Source organism: Sinocyclocheilus anshuiensis, unplaced genomic scaffold (genome assembly GCF_001515605.1).
Source record: "Sinocyclocheilus anshuiensis isolate Anshui unplaced genomic scaffold, SAMN03320099.WGS_v1.1 scaffold460, whole genome shotgun sequence".
NCBI classification, from domain to species: Eukaryota; Metazoa; Chordata; class Actinopteri; order Cypriniformes; family Cyprinidae; genus Sinocyclocheilus; species Sinocyclocheilus anshuiensis.
The window spans coordinates 482,023-498,913 of record NW_015554101.1 but is presented as its reverse complement, the minus strand read 5'-3'; the positions used below and the strand labels follow the sequence as shown (position 1 = coordinate 498,913).

The following is a 16,891-nucleotide window of genomic DNA, read 5'->3' as shown; positions in this document are numbered from 1 at the left end:
TTAAACAAGACTACACATTAAAACCTTAAAATGAATAACATTTCTGCAATTGCTTATCCATTACTTTTATAAGACAACAAAAATACACCAGGTGCACCAGATGGGGGTAATAATGGAATAAGAACAGCACGTTCAAGATTGCCGCCTTCAAGCAACTTTAATCTTCAAATCCAGCACTTGTTACAATTTCTAAATTTCCCAGGAATCATTACGACAAACCGTCAGTGATATCAAATGCTCACTGGTTCATAGCTGCTTTATCACCGATTGCGACATGCCATGTTTTGATTGATGTATGCATTTGAATGAAAAACACGTGCCTTCACGGAGTGAATCGGGATATGATTTCCATCGATCAACAACTTAAATTCTGCTCTGTACCTCACACAACACTGTTGCACAGTTGCAGAGAAGGCTGTGAATACAATACATTGTCATTTTGACTACTTTGGTACTGCTTTTTTATATTTTAGCAATAAGCAATAAAATCTGTCTGTTACATTTTTCTTTATGTATGGTTAGATTTAGAGGTAGGTGTGGGATTAGATTGACTCAAAATTAAAAAGGAAAATTAATTTAATGCTATATTGAAACTAAAATTAGAATTGTAGTTTTCTGCATTGTTTTATATATGCCAAGTTCTGTCACGAAACTCTAGATGGCGCAGGCTGATGGGTCATTAACGCAAATTGATGATATTCACAGCATCAAACTACTTGGCACAAGCTGATTGGTCAATGAGCTTACTGCTTTAGATTCAAATGGCTGGTTAACATTCACTAGAGCAGCTCGCAGCGTGCTTTCAGAATTCCTCTAAAACCCTCCACCTTCCCCAGCTCCACCTGTATAGAATGTTCAAGGGCTGTAAGCCATGAACCAAGCCAAGTAGCTATGAGGAGAATCACAACATTACAAACTTGTATTTGAAGCAAAAAAAGAAAATTTAATTAAATTAAATTAAAATTAAACAAACTGATTTGACTGACTTTTCTGTACAGCATCAAGGGTAATGTAATTTTTCACCATGAATTCCACTATTAAACATGATTTGTTGTAAGTAAGTTGGATTGATGTGAACATATGGATTCAACAAAAGCATATACAACTAATCAACAACCTTCCCAGGTGAAAAAGACGTAGTATTAAATGTATTAAAAATATACTTGAAATTCAAGTAGTATGTTTATAATACATTTGTATTCCCAACATGCTTATTTGAAGTGCAATAAAAGTATATTGAATTGCATTTTAATATATTTCTAAAACGTATACTAGAAGTACTTTTGTTTTAAATATATGCTTAGTTATACTTCTAAGAAATATGTTAAACAGAAGCATACTTTTAATGTATTTATAAAAAGTATACTAGAAATACTTTGGTAATAAATATATGCTTAGTTACACTTTTAAGGAATATGCTAAACACAAGCATACTTTTAGTGACTTTTTAGTGTATTTACAGAAAACATACTTATGTTACCCTTACTTAAAGTATATTTTATATCTACTTTGTGTAAGAACATAACAAAATGATTACACTTTTAGTGGGTTTTTAATGTAGGCTACTTTATATTGCAGTAGGCCTACACATGGTTATATTTTAAATATTTATATATTTATCATTTTAATATTTGGAAAAGTACAATATTTGGAAAAACATTTTTAACATTTACAATGTACAAACGTTTGTCAACTATTATTAAGCATTGCAATATTTAAAATATGTTGTTTAATATGTTGTTCAGTTTTACTTAAAAGGTTATGCTACTTTGGTTGATTAGGCTGTTGTTCATTACATGATACATTAATTGTAATAAGCTAGGTGTTTATAAATTTGTTCAAGCTTGACGCCTTTATTTTCTAATATATATTTCTGAAATTCCCACAAGGATTTCAACATCATATATGAAAAAAACAAAACAAACAAACAAAAAAAACTTGTGTTTACTTGTGTTTAAATTCAAACAAAACACTGACTAAACCTGATTGGTTCCAGAGCCATTGAACGGCTCTGATATCAAACTTAAACATATCTTGAAATACACTTAATATACTTAAAGTTGTTTAAAAATAATAAATTTAATATGCACTTAGTATAGTATCATTTAAATATAGTAAGTATGTCTGAAAAAGCACAATTTAAATATATTTCTTTTTCACCTGGATTGGCACTCACAACAGGTCTGTTTAAAAGTTTAAGAGTTTTTGTTAAAAATCAGTTTCCCTATGGAGAAAATTCATGGAGATTTTACTTCCGCAAACTGACTGTTGCGGTGTTCTGTTGTGTTTGTCTAATGCATTTTGGCTGTTGTTCGAAGCAAACTTTTTATGTAGTGTGCTACTTCCATGTTTCTCTTCAGTCACTTCACTTCACAGTCCGTTCATTCTCAGTATCATTTTAGCAATCCTGCTGTTGGTCGAAATAGCAATAATGCTTCTATCGGCTGTACACGCGAACAAGGTTGAAGTATGATTGCAATTTGTGTTTATACAGATCAATACACAATTAGTTAAGTAACTTACATTTTAGACACACTATTGCTAGTTGATCCTCCAACAAAAATCATCCATCCTGAGAGAATCAGTGTTGTTGAATGAACTGGTTAATAGTTAATGAATCAAATGATTAACCCCTAAAGTCACTTAAAGTGACCAATGCCACCTACTGGTGTGACAATGTAAATAACTTGTAATAAGAATCACTAAAAAATCACCATCAAATGGACTCTTCACAGACTGTGATGATGCATCGCATTTCAACATTTTTTTTACATATTTTTACTGGTTTACGCTGTTTTAATTGAATGGCTGAGCCCAGAGGAAAAAAAAAGTTGTTCAGTGGTTGCTCTTCCTAACCTCAGGAGACTCCGGGTCTCACATTTGTCTCCTCTAAACTATGAATTTATGTTTTTTTTTTCTTCATTTAGTACCTTTCAAATACTTGACTTGGTTCACAGTTTGTACAATTGTTGAGATACCTTCTAAACTTGCGAAGAGACAAATGTGAGAGATCCATAGTCTCTAGCTAAGGAGAAACACAGTGAGCACAGTGTGTGATGTTGTTGAGATCTTGTTTGAAACTTTGGACAAGACAAATATGAGACCCCCCGTTTTTAGTTTAGTAAAAATCGGAGCACAGTGTGTGATGTTGTTGAGATCTCTTCAAAACTTTAGAGAAGACAAATGTGAGAGATCCAGAGTTTGTAGCTGAGGAGAAAAGTGTGAGCACAGTGTATGATTATTATGAGATATCTTCTAAACTTTAAATGAGACCATTGTGAATGTGTAAGCTTTTTTTGTCTCAGGAGACAAGTGTGAGAAGACTCAAGCAAAAGTCTCCATTTGATGTAAAGCAACCTCATTTCTGTTAATATTTGAGATGATATAGAGATCTCATTTTTGATTTCTCTTTCCTCTGGGAGGGAGTGACTGTAAATTTGACGTTTCTCTTTTCTGACCAACGTGATCAATCTCTCGATATTTTTTCCTCTTTTGGAATGTTATAAATTCGCTATTATTATCCAGCTATGAAGACTTCCCTTCTGAGAACCCCGGAAATGTGAAAAGGGTCAATGCACAAAATATTCCACAGTGGACAGTTTTCACATTGCAGCACTTTTCCACAGCAATTAATGTTGTAACTTTTATTTTATTTTATATTTTGATACATTTATCCAAGGACACATGCTTTAAACAATTAGAACATACACAGATAAATAATTTATAATAAACAACATTCCATTAAAAAAAAAAAAAAAAAAAACTTACTGTTGTATCAACTTGCTGTTCTAGCTTAAAATTTCTGTGAATGTAAAAGGCCAAGAGTATATTTGAGGTTTTCTCCAATTGTAATGACCTGCTTTCCCCGCATTTTTATGTTTTTACTACAGTAGTTCACTTAAATGGTCCTGTGGTGTGACAAATGAAGTACATATATTTCATAGTCTCAGTTTATGAGCTCATAAAATCTGTATGCATAATCATTATAACAGAATTCAGTATTGAATGTAAAGTGAGAGAAGCTCCTTAATTGACACTCATACTGAATTCTGTTAGAATTATTTGTATTGTTCACTCCTTACCGATGGTAAAATCACAGTAATGCATGACCTTTTATTAATGAACGGTTATTAAAAAGAAACTATTAATAAGAGCACCTTTACTCACAATAAATTCACTGTGTCCAATCATATTTTAGAAGCAAAACTATCTGTTAAAAAACAATACATTGTATGCAAATGTCAAGAAAAAAGCTTTCATACTTTGCAATTCTGAGCTTTCAAATCATCTGTGGATGCAAATGAGACTGTGCTTGGAATGGCATTTTCAGGATTAATCATAATACCCATTTATTAAGCTTATGCCTAAATACCTGCAACAATGTCTAGACAATAACAGTCAAGTCGAACATTAGAAAAGTTACAGGTCATTACCCAGATTCCAAATTAATGAGGGGAAATCTCATTTCACTCTTATCCTAATCAGAGCGCCTGCCATGGGAACATACTAACCACACACTCCATGTCTGCCTCCGAGGGCATTAGCATTACCCTCCACCGCTACGTCTCTCCCTTTTTATTTGCACTCATCTCTTTCCCCTTGCTTTCCATCTCCCTTGTTCCAGCACAGCTCCCCAGTTCTAATTGAAGTAGTTAATTAACTGAAAAAACACATTAACACCTTTCCAGGCCATTAGGAGATGTGAAAGAGGGTGTGTGAGGGAGCGTGCGGAAACACTCGGCCGAAGAGCATAATTTTCCTCTCTCTCTCTCTCTCTCTCTCTCTCTCTTCTGCTCTCTCGTCCTCTCGCTGTCACCGTGGAGACCGTTGAAGGGATGGGGGGTGGCCACAGGTGTGCAGGTGCGAAGCTGAACTCAGTCACTCAGACGCTGTTAATTTGTTTTTGTCTCATCAAAGCGGCTCTGAGTCTGGGGAGGACAGAAAAATACTTATTGTCCACAATAAAACGAAGCATAATTTGAAATGTGTTTTATGTGGCATTTAATGGCAAATACAGATGTGGAATATATAATTTATCTCAGGAAATTATGGTACTAATACATCTCTGAGAGAATAAACAGCAACTTACTAAGACTGCGACGACTAAAAAAAAATACATCAGATTATGAATTTATTCATTTGTAGTGATGCTGACCTCAAATGCTTCCACACACATCTCTCATTATTACCACAGCAGAATAACAAGCAGTAGGGAAAATCACATATCTCTATATACATTCATATACATTCCCAACAAATGCTATTGGAAAAACATGCCTCTACCTATTTGCAAAATGTAGATATATATTAAATTCACTGCAGTTTTTAGTTAAAATAAACAGTGGCGTTAAGATCTCAAATACCTTTATTCCTTTTCACACAAATTATGATTGCATAGTCAGGTAATTGATTTATAAAGGCTTATTTTCATGTAGTTCCTTATACAATACCTCAATATGACCTAAAAATACTTTTACTTTAATGCATGATTTGTAAATAGATATATTTTGATATTTACATTATATAACTAGCTCCATTTGGCTTTTCTTACACAACCTAGAAAACTTGCTCAGTAGCTCACCTGGTACAGCACTGCACTTATAATGTGGAGTGCTCAGGTATGATTCCTGTGAAAGACGAGTCAAAACAATGGATAAAAGAAAGAACTCAAAATCTGGTAGATGTAAGCTAAAATGACACGGTTGCTTTTGTTTACACTATCGATTAGGTTTAGCGTAGAGAGTTTAGTGTAGGTGGTATGTTATTTTCAAATGCGATAGAGCATCAACCTTTTTACACCACTCACCAGATATTTAATTTCTGAACTGCCACAATATGTACAACAACCAAAGTAATAAAACATCGCCAGATTCACCTGTTTCTGGGAAAATTTAACTTGTGCTGCAAAGTGTGCAAGAAACAGTGTATTATCATTTTGGAGAAATGTCCCTACAGGCACATTTTTACAAGGAATCTGGGTTGAACTTTCTCTTGATGAATTGTTTCTGTTTAGATAGCAGTAATGTGTCTCTTCTAGAGCAAGAAGAGTCTTGAACTGTGCTCAGGTCAGTAAAGATCCCAGAGTCTGCAATCAAAAGATCTCAGGATGTTCACAAACATTTGGAAGCCTGTTTCCACCACTGAATAAAAAATAAAAAAAATGTAATTCCGTCTTTTTCTTACAATTCTGACTTTTTTTCTCGCAATTGTGAGTTGACATCTGGCAATTCAGATTTATTCTCAGAATTGCATAACATAAACTCACAATTCTGACTTTTACATTTTTTTTTTCAGAATTGCAATATATAGTCATATATAGTCATAGAGTCAGAATTGACCCTTCGCATGGAGTTTGACCAATTTGAGCGATTTGACCAATCATAACGCCGAATCTGCCATTTTTGTCCAACAAACAAACAAGACAGGAGAGTAGATTAATGTCGGTCGACTTCTACTTGAAAAAATGGTGTGTATTGACATCTTTCCGCATTGAAATACAAGACACCTTCTGATGTTCATTTATGTTTATTTCATGCTTTAACTAGTAAAGAGGAAGAGATGTTGGGTTTATGTGCCACTTGAAATGAAGCACAACAGTGATCTGTCATGACACATTACAGAGCCACAAAACAGTATTTATTGTTTGAATTTATATAAAAAAAAAAAAAGACAACATTTTAAAGCTGAGACTTTGTTTCATACTTAAAAAACCCTGCTCTGTTTTGTTTTTGTCAGCACGTTGTAGGGTTTGCACCGACTAATTGACTAGTCGACTTCAATGCTCTGCCATGACGCTTTAAGCTTGACGTCGACTAGTCGCTGGTCCTATAGAGGGCGCAACAGGATAAGAAATCTTTGAAGGACTTCCACATTTACGCTCAGTTTCCAAACAGTTCAAATGACAAATAAATGCATACTCTGAAAGCGCTCCACAAGACATGTGTGATTATATTACTGGATGCTCGAAATTGAACGGGAGAATGCACATTTTAAACAGCTTATTGTACAGGTACGTTAATCGCCGTTCTAATCTAATGCACTGCTGCACTGTAACGCACACACATAGGCTACAGACAGTAGCGCGTACATCACGCACACAGAATCATTCAGCGCGGAAATGTATTGTCAACACTGTTCTGTGATTTCTCAATAAAATAGCTTAGAAACTGAAAAGTTCAAGCATATATTTCTTAATAACTTAATAACTTTCTTAATCTGTATCTGATTTAGAATGAGCAAAAATCTGTGAGAAATAAAATGACCCAAAGACAAAAGAACTGATAAAAAAGCTGTTATAGGAGCAACAGCCATGTGGGCAGCGCTGTGTCATATGCCATAGCTGTGCACAAGGTGTTTGTCACAGCTCCAGACTTATTTGTTCATTAATGACGTCATCAGCGACTAGTCGACTTCGACTCGACTTTCATCACATAAAAGTCGACTTCAAAAAATCCGATGTCGTTCAACCCCTAGCGTTTTGTCAGTTTCCTCTTTATATACAGTATATATATAAGCAAAATATTAGGCCTACCCAATATAAATATTACCCCAAAAAATTGTATTCACTATGTCCTGTCTTTCATGGGATACAAGATGAAGAATATTCATGCTGATTTTTTTTTTTTTTTAAAGAAAGAAATTGAATGGTGACCAGGCTGTCAAGCTCCTCATATGACAAACAGCACCATAAAATTATCATAAAGATAGACTGTATTACTCATGCACTATATAGCTTTGTGTGAGGAGCAGACTGATATTTAAGTCATTATTCACTGGTATTCTTCCCTTCACCACAGCTCTCAAATCTTATTCATGTTTCTGTATATTCATAAATGCCAGGATTAATGTCAATGTTTGGTTCTCACGTCTCATAACCAGTCATGATGCACCATATACGAATATGCACATATTTAAATTGCACAAATTAAACTTTCTCTGAATACTTACATTTCTTTCAGTTTCTCTGACTTCAGAAGACTTGTAATATAATGCGTGAGTCATGTAGACTACTATTATGGTTCTTTTATGGTGCTTTGATAGAGTTTGGCAGCCTCTGGTTACCTTCCACCTACACTATATGTAAAAGAGCTGTTTGAACCTCCTGCCAAACATCTGCTTGCGTTTTGAAGTAATAAAATCATACAGCTTTGTTGTGACATAAAGGTGAATAAATAACAACAATCATTTTCATTTTTGGTACTCCTTACAGCTTCGGTAGAATGAAATCGCAATAAAATGTTACTCTGGGAAGACCAGTGAGCCTTGCAGCTGCATGGAAGGAGGTAGGATCTTGACAAAGATAGAGACAGTTGCTGGTTGTCAGGAAAAATAGAGGAAGCACACACACACATTCAGACCAAGAACTATCGGCTACTGTTAATGACAGAGATAAAGATAAAGCATCCATAAACGGCTCTGTCGGACCGGGGCAGAGAGCACGGTAGCATTAGAATGCACTGCTTGTTTGGTGCGCTGCCCAGTACCAGCTCACCAGTGGAACCGATGGGCAGTGACATCCTCACATCCACACACAGTCATTCACTTATCAACCCCCTCCTCGTCCTCGGCTTAAACAGACCAGCCTTTCTCACAACCTTCACACAATGGTCTGAGTGTACCAAACCCAGCGGAGAGACTCAGAGTGTGTGTGAAACAGAAAGACATAAATGCAGATTTGGGTGTGCGTCTTGCAAACAAAACAAAGAAAGGCCTTTCACTTCTTTCCTGGCCTCTTTGAAATGCCTGGCATGATTCGGATGAGTCTTTTCTCATTTTACGTGGCCAAATTCACATTGTAAACCTTTGCTCCTCCTTGTCGTGGGGGTATTCCCATAAGAATGATCAATAATAAGAATAATTTTCTGAGATTAAACTGAGAGCAACTGGAGACTCGTTCTTCTCTAATTTTTTCTTCTTCTTCGATTAATCGCATACAAAATAAAAGTTTTTGTTTGCATAATGTATGTGTGTGTTCTGTGTATATTTATTATGTATACATAAATACAGACACATACAGTATATATTTTGAAAATATTTGCATGTATTCACATGCCTATATTTATATTCATATAATTTATATTATAAATAAATAAATATATTTAATATATAAACAACCTATTTTTCTGAAATATATACATGCATGTGTGTGTATTTATATATGCATAATAAATATACACAGCACACATACATATATTATGTAAACAAAAACTTTTATTTTGGATGCGATTAATCGTTTGACAGCACTAGTTTATATACTTATACTTTGTCAGCTGCCTGATTTGATTATTCTGTCGGGAGAGAGAGAAGCCGCAGCGTGTGAACGCGCCGCCAACAAAGAGCAGGGTGCTTCCTACCTCTTTTCCTCTTTTGTCTCCTGCTTTGTATTCGTCCCTTCCACTTCAGCATTCCAAAATCTGGATCAAAATGCAGATTTCCACAAGCCAGTTCCATAATGAGAATGTTCTGTTTAATTTAGAGTCGTCCTATTGCATCTCCTGTCTCTCTCTCTCTGACAAGATAGAAACCCCCCTCCTCAATTTCCCACTTCTAGTCTAATCCCTCAGACACACAGCATGTGTAGCATCCCGATCGTTACACAAACCTTTAAAACGGTTACTCTGTGTTTTGCACAGCAGGGGCTTCAGGCCCATTTAAAGAAAACAGGGAAATCAATATTTCTTATTAGGATTCCCTGCTGATGTGCCTGAGGCACTCTGTTCTTTCAACTTTTCCTTTCTATTTTCTATTCTCCTGCTAACTCTTTTTTCCCAATGCTATTTTTCTCTTGTGTCAGTGATAGAAATATTTATGCATCTTTGCATAATTTCTATTTTAATGCTTCCCAAATATTGACATGGAACTAGTTGTTCATGGATTCCAGTGTTATATTCCAAGCTATGGATATAGTGCTGTCAGTCTGTATTTGAAGCAATGTCGTGTGGTTGAATACAAATCTTCCATTTAAATAAAAATCCGACTTGCTTCAGGTCTCATTTTGGATCCCATCATGTTAAGTGTGCATAATTAAGTCCTGAAAGCCGTAAGTTGGCCGAGATGGAATCTACAGTCTACTCTACTTCATATCTTCCTTCCATTCCATTCCATTCCATTCCATAAAATAAAATAAAATAAAATTAAATTAAATTAAATTAAATTAAATGTCGTGTGGTTGAATACAAATCTTCCATTTAAATAAAAATCCGACTTGCTTCAGGTCTCATTTTGGATCCCATCATGTTAAGTGTGCATAATTAAGTCCTGAAAGCCGTAAGTTGGCCGAGATGGAATCTACAGTCTACTCTACTTCATATCTTCCTTCCATTCCATTCCATTCCATTCCATAAAATAAAATAAAATTAAATAAAATTAAATTAAATTAAATTAAATTAAATTAAATTAAATTAAATACAAATTAAATAAAATTAAAAATAAAATTAAATTAAATAAATGTCAAGCCAATTAAATATTTTAGAGCTGAGAAACGCCAGATTTACAAACATTTTTATTTTCATGTTTTACAACATTTTTCTAGGCATGAAAATAACATCTTAAAAATCCTGATGTTTTGCTTGAACACAGCTACTTTATGAAAACAGGCCTGTTCACACCAAGGAATTCAAATTTAACAGTAACTATAACTATAAAATTTTAGTTATAATTATAATTCCATGACAATTAATAGTTCACACCATGGCTAAGGAAATCACTTCTCAGCTGATGAACAATAAAAACATTAATATGCAGCCAATTTAATTCCACCCAACTTTAAAAGAGCTTTTAAAGTGGTAAACGACAAAACTATATACCACATACTTTTAATAAACAGAACATTATTGTCTTTTGGTGTGAGTCATCTTCACAGTTATACTTCTTGGTGAAAATAGGTTTTAATTAGGCTTTAAAGTTTTAATATTTCTTATAATTCAATTAGAAGGAGTCCATGATACAGCTATAACGATAATGACACAGCAATGATATTGTTGCATTCACTTTTTTTCCCAGTTGATAAAAAAATTAACACATTGACAGCCAATCAGAATAAAAAGTTCAAGCATATAAAGTGGCAGACGACAAAATGTAATAAACAGAGTGCTACCATCTGTTGGTGTGGATGCTAATGTTATAATTATTTTTATATGTATTGGTGTGAATAGGACTTACAGTAACAAGTCTTCTTATTCTCCTGTCACTATACTTGCGCAGATTCAGTGATGACCTGCATAAGCCTTGACTTGTTAAAACGTGAGTTCAGTATGTTCTCAATAATGTTTGTCCTTGTTTTTCCATAATGTTATTGTATCTTGTATTGCAAATGTCACATTTGACCTCAATGAGAAGCAAAGATGACAATACCACAGTGGAGACGCAGTGGGAAATCAAAGGCACAGGCACTCCAGCAGGAAGAATGACTGTATTCACACTAAGTACCTTTAAAGGGGAAGCAGTGGTGAGTTGTGACAGAGGCAGTGTCCATGCCAGGGATAATTGGCCTGTTTCTTTTGTTTCCCCACAGGTCTCTCTCCATCCCTCCCTCTCTCTCTCTCTATTTACTTAGCAAAAGAAAACTGTTTACTGGCGACAGTGGAGGGGGCCGGTGGAAGACGATTTGGGGGGGGGTTTCATTGTGATTGATTGAGAGGGCCATGGGAAAGGGCCATTGGGATAATATGCAAGTTTCACAGCCATCCGTTTCAGTGCCTGCTTTTGAGGCCGAACTGATGCCGAGGCTAGCCATGAGTGGCCAGGCAAAGGCACTCAGGGCTATTACTTTGACAGAAGATGAAGCAATCACACATGATGAAAAAAATGTCCATTGATCAACACCGTTATTGTATTATTTCTATTGCATATTACGCCAAGGATGTAACTGAAACATGCGAAAGCTTCAGATATACTTTTAGTCTTCATAGGAATGTTTAACTTAACTGTCACCGTCCAACCTGTGGGACGCTTGGCGCTCTTTTTTGTTGTTGTCCTTTTTCTCTATCACATCTTTTAGTAATCATCATAAATTATAAAAATGTAAGATGATGATGAAAGCTTAGAAGCCCAAGATTCATCCTGTGAAAACCATTTTGAAATCGGACATTGTGTTACCATGGAAATGGTACTTTCAAATCTTTTGGCGGTCCCCTCCCCCTTAGTGGGCAGTGTCAAGTGCCATATTACAAAATGTCTTTTAGAATCAAACCTTTTTATAATCTTGAAAAAAAACATATCATTGGAAAGGTCAGGATTCCATATATGGTGGTTATTTTGAGATAGAAGTAATATTGACAGAGAAATGTAGACATTTGTGACAAAAAAAATGCATAATTCAATGGAGTTTGGATGGCACCCGGTGTCTGTTTGTGGTATAACGCCCTAAATAAAATCTTTAAAAAAAAAATTACATTTTTTTTTTCATATCAACTTCAAATTTGGAACATAACTTATTTAGACATGAGGCTTTAATTTTATACCAATTTTAGAGTAAAACCTGTTATGTGAAATATGTATTATATATAAAATAAAATACAATTAATATAGTGCATTTTATTTACAGTAAATTTAAACTTCTATAACTTTTTGAGACTTTAATTTTTTGAAAAAATTCCACTTTTGCAATAATCTGCTCTTTAAAAAGAGACCAACCTTTGGTCTGTATTCCAAAGTGTTCATAAATTACAACAATTTAAGTTTGGATAGTGCACTTTCATGCCTATTTTAACATTTAAGGGGTTGATTAAAAATAAAATGTTTGAAACTCATTCTCTCATCCCACACCCCATTACTTTCTTTACTTCTCCATAAGGAGATCTTGAACAAGAATGTCCAAGCATTGTTTCCCAAACAATAAGACCTACAGCAAAAAGGGAAGATTTTCAATGAATAACACATTCGATTTCAGTCTGTTTTACTTCAAAGGACTAAGAATATTGAGCAGAAGCCATATGGACAGAATTTATTGCAATTTTCTGTCATTTATTGAAGTCGTCAGTATACATTTTCACCTGCTTTCACTTTGTGAAAAAAGAGCAGTGTTGACATTCTGCCTAAAAGCTCCTTTTGTGTTAAAGAGAGGGAGGAAAATAATAGAAGAGTATGTGCAATAAGACAGTAAGTCATTTAATCCTATACTATAGTCCTTTAGGCAATAACACAGACTACCATTCAGTAGTTGTGAGTCATTCAAATGTTTTGATATTTTTGAGTCTCTTATGCTCACCAAGGCTGAATTTAACTGATCGAAAATACAGTACAAACAATAATATTGTGAAATAGTATTATTATTTAAAATAACGGTTTACTAATTGAAAATATTTTAAAATGTAGTTTATTCCTGTGAATTTAAGATGGATTTTCAGCATCATTACTCCAGTCCTTCAGAAATCATTCTAAAATGCTGATTTGCTGCTCAAGAAACATTTATTATTTTTATCAGTGTTGACAACAGATGTGCTGCTTAATATTTTTGTGACACATTTTTGTTTAGGTTTCTTTGATGAATATAAGAAAGAACAAAAGTAGAGCATTTATTTGAAATGGAAATGTCAAATTTCACTTTTGTAACATTATAAATGTTATAAACTGTCACTTTCGATCAATTTAATTTATCCGTGCTAAATAAAATGTAAAATCATTTAAAAAATAAAAAATAATAAACTCTTAATGACCCCAACCTTTCGAACGGTAGTATGAACATCTCAAAATATGGACATTTGTAGCATTTGGACCAATCAGACACACAATTGTTCATTAGATTTAACAAATCAATTATTCATTAGATTAACAAACAATCACAGACCCCTCACCCAACACCAGACTCGGTGCCTATATGTCTGTGAACGATCTCCAGGCCTGGACACCTCAGCCAGATCAGATAAACTTTACGACCTAAAAGTATGTAGAGAGAATCTTCCTCCCTACTCAATTCTCTCTAAAACAGACACATACTACTATAGGAAATGACTTCTTTCATTAATTAATAGACAATTTCTTTTGATAGACTTTCCTATCATGCATATCCCCAGGTCTTTGTGTATGATTACTACCTCCTTGTATATGGTCTTGTGTATTGTATATTGTTTTATGCATGCTTATGATAGATCACTAGTTAATATAACCTCACCTATACCATGTTTGGTATCTATGAGTTCGTATTTTCATGATCTAAATGAGAGTGTATATTATATGTCGATACCTATGCAACACATGAATCTTGAAGATTCTTCTCTTGAACACCCAATCAAGTTTCATATGCAAAACACCATGCTAGAGACAAAGGATCGTAAAATTTCCCTCCAAAGGTACCATTCCTCATTGGCTCACTCAAATCCTGAGAGGTGTGACCTGCTTCGAACTTATAAGGCTTCACATCAGTGACCCTGGGGCTTTTTGGCTTTTTGGCTTTTGTCTCTCGTCTCTGCTCTCATCACCCTCCCGGGGCCCTCAACTACAGCCATGCCTTCACTTTCCATCTGGGAGAAAACTCTACCGACCACCACAGAGTCAGAATAACATCATTTTGGAGTTCATCACTCTTCAAACCCGGAAGAACGTGATTGCGACTCCTACACCACCGAACCTCCAAACCATCAAGACTTTCATCCGAGACTGCATCCGGACGCTCGTTCAAGGCCAAGGCAATGCAAGTATCGTACATTTAACTAAACGAAACAGAGGTTTAGGATAAGCTGTAGACCCCGTTATAAAACGGCGCTGATGGTTTCACTCAGGTGGTTAACTGACTCATTTTCCATAACTGCATTCTCTGGTTTCTCTAACGGTTTCAGTCATCCACTTCCAACCTCCCCATGAATGAGTGATTTGTATGTTTGTCTAGATTAGTTATGTGTTAGTGTTTAGTTAATAAAACTTTTGTGCACAAATTACATGAGTTTCTGGTTCTGTCACCGCTTGTGAATAGTGTCCCTTTTACGATCCGATCTATAGCTACATGCTCTAATGCGTTACTCTAAGAAAGTTATTTTCTGTGGCCATGAGTTGATATGAAATTATACTGAATGTTCGCTGGACGAACAGATTGGTTGATTGTAATATTAATTCTGCTACAGTTACTACTGGCAGCTGAGGTAAATAATTGTAATTAATCATAATTAATTGTAATTATTTATATGCATGTCCCTTTTGAGCTAATTTGCTACACATTCTATGTTAACAATTAAACATTACCATAAAGTTGTCTGTAGTTTTCAAACATAAAAAAAATATCTGCTAAAATGTGAAAACTATTGTAATAGATTGGCATTAAAATCCCCGCAGCCCCTCTGTTTGTAGTTCTACACTGAGTGCAATATAAGATTGTAATTACTGACCCCTGGGACAGAAGACACCTCAAGTCTCATTAGATCACTCACCGGCCCATCTTATCCTTCAGCTTCACCTCTCCACCTAATCCTTTCTTTCCTATCTCTACTCACCTCTGCTAAAGCAATTCTTTTAAATCCTCTCTTCATCTTTTAATCAATACGCTCATTCGCCGTTTCAGATTTAACATGTTCAGAAGACTGAAGCATAACACACAAGTCATGAGGATAGTTTTATGATACTTTGTCTTTTTTGTATTCCCTGGACAAAAGAAAGTCACGTTCATGAGTTTATATTTTAAACAAATTATCCCTTTTGATCACATATTAGCGTCTTTAAATGAGATGTTGTTCCTTCAGAATCAACAATCAAGTACAATTCCACAGCATAAGAGACTGACAGGTCAAGGCTGATTGATTATTGATCAGCGGTCAGGATGATAGGCAGATCAACGAACCTATTGCTCTGAAGACAAGGTCATAAGAGATAAACAGAAGAGGGGGTTTACGTGTGAATCAAAAGAATCTGATCTCTGTTATCATTCCCGCCGCTTGCACCTCAAGAGTGGCGTCTGATTGCTTTGAATCCCCAGGATTTGAGAGGCTTTGAATGAGCTTCACCCACATCAAGCTGTACCTGCTGCAGGAAAAGACCTGGACCTTCCACTAAATTCACAGCTCTGCCACTCAAGCTGAGAGGAAAGCTTGGCATTATGGGTTTGGTTTAAAGGTCAGTAATTTTTTCCTCATTAAACAGTTTTACACATACCGAAATGAACAGAAGTTTTAACAGACTCCAGTCATTCAGTAGCCTAAAATAAACTGTTTTATTCTGACTTTAAGAATTTGTTAAAATTCTTCGAATTTACTACTTGGAAAAAGTGCAATTGAACAAAACTTGAAGATGTAGGACTTGGAAACCCATGGGGAAAGCTATAGAACTATGCAGGGCTTAATTTATGCCGGAACAAGCCGGATCCTAGTCCGGCACCTCAGAGTTTGTCCGAAATCTGATCCGGCACCTCATTTGACAGATCCCCTCCTCATGTGCCAATGAAAGACGTTTGTGTTGACCTATAGCGTGCATATATTTCATGAAAAAAACTTCTATTATGAGCAGGCTTGCCTAGCATCTACATTTGAAACAACAAACTTGAGCGTGCAAAGAGATGCAACGTGGCTGCTCTCACAAACCCAAATGCACGGATCCACTACTGATACACATGAGTTTTCTTTCTCAGATGTTTACATTTAGTTAAGACAAAACCGACTGTGCTTACGAGGATAATCGCAAGGACGGCCATTTTGACGTCATTGTTTGTGTGTATTTGGCCGCGTAAGCGCAACAAGCTGCGAAAAACAACTCAATTTGGTACTCGCGAGGCGGCACGATTGCGCACTATGGATGTGACTGTGAGCGCATAGGAAACCCCCTTTGGAGCCGGATCCGTCACCCCACTTTGTTCCGGGACCTCGCAATTTACAAATTAAGCACTGGATCTATGGTTGTGTTGCGATGCTAGCATTACATTTACAGTATACCATGCAGTTCGTTTGCTAGAAGTTTTCTTTGTTGACAACTG

General features: G+C 35.4%; 1 long non-coding RNA gene across 1 annotated transcript; it reads left to right on the top strand.

The window, feature by feature from the left end:
* The first annotated feature begins 983 nt into the window (after positions 1–983).
* On the top strand, positions 984–4,984 carry LOC107669561 (uncharacterized). The gene is made up of 3 exons (XR_001632009.1): positions 984–1,050; positions 2,195–2,201; positions 4,973–4,984. It is a non-coding gene; the product is annotated as an uncharacterized LOC107669561 (long non-coding RNA).
* The last annotated feature ends 11,907 nt before the right edge of the window (positions 4,985–16,891 follow it).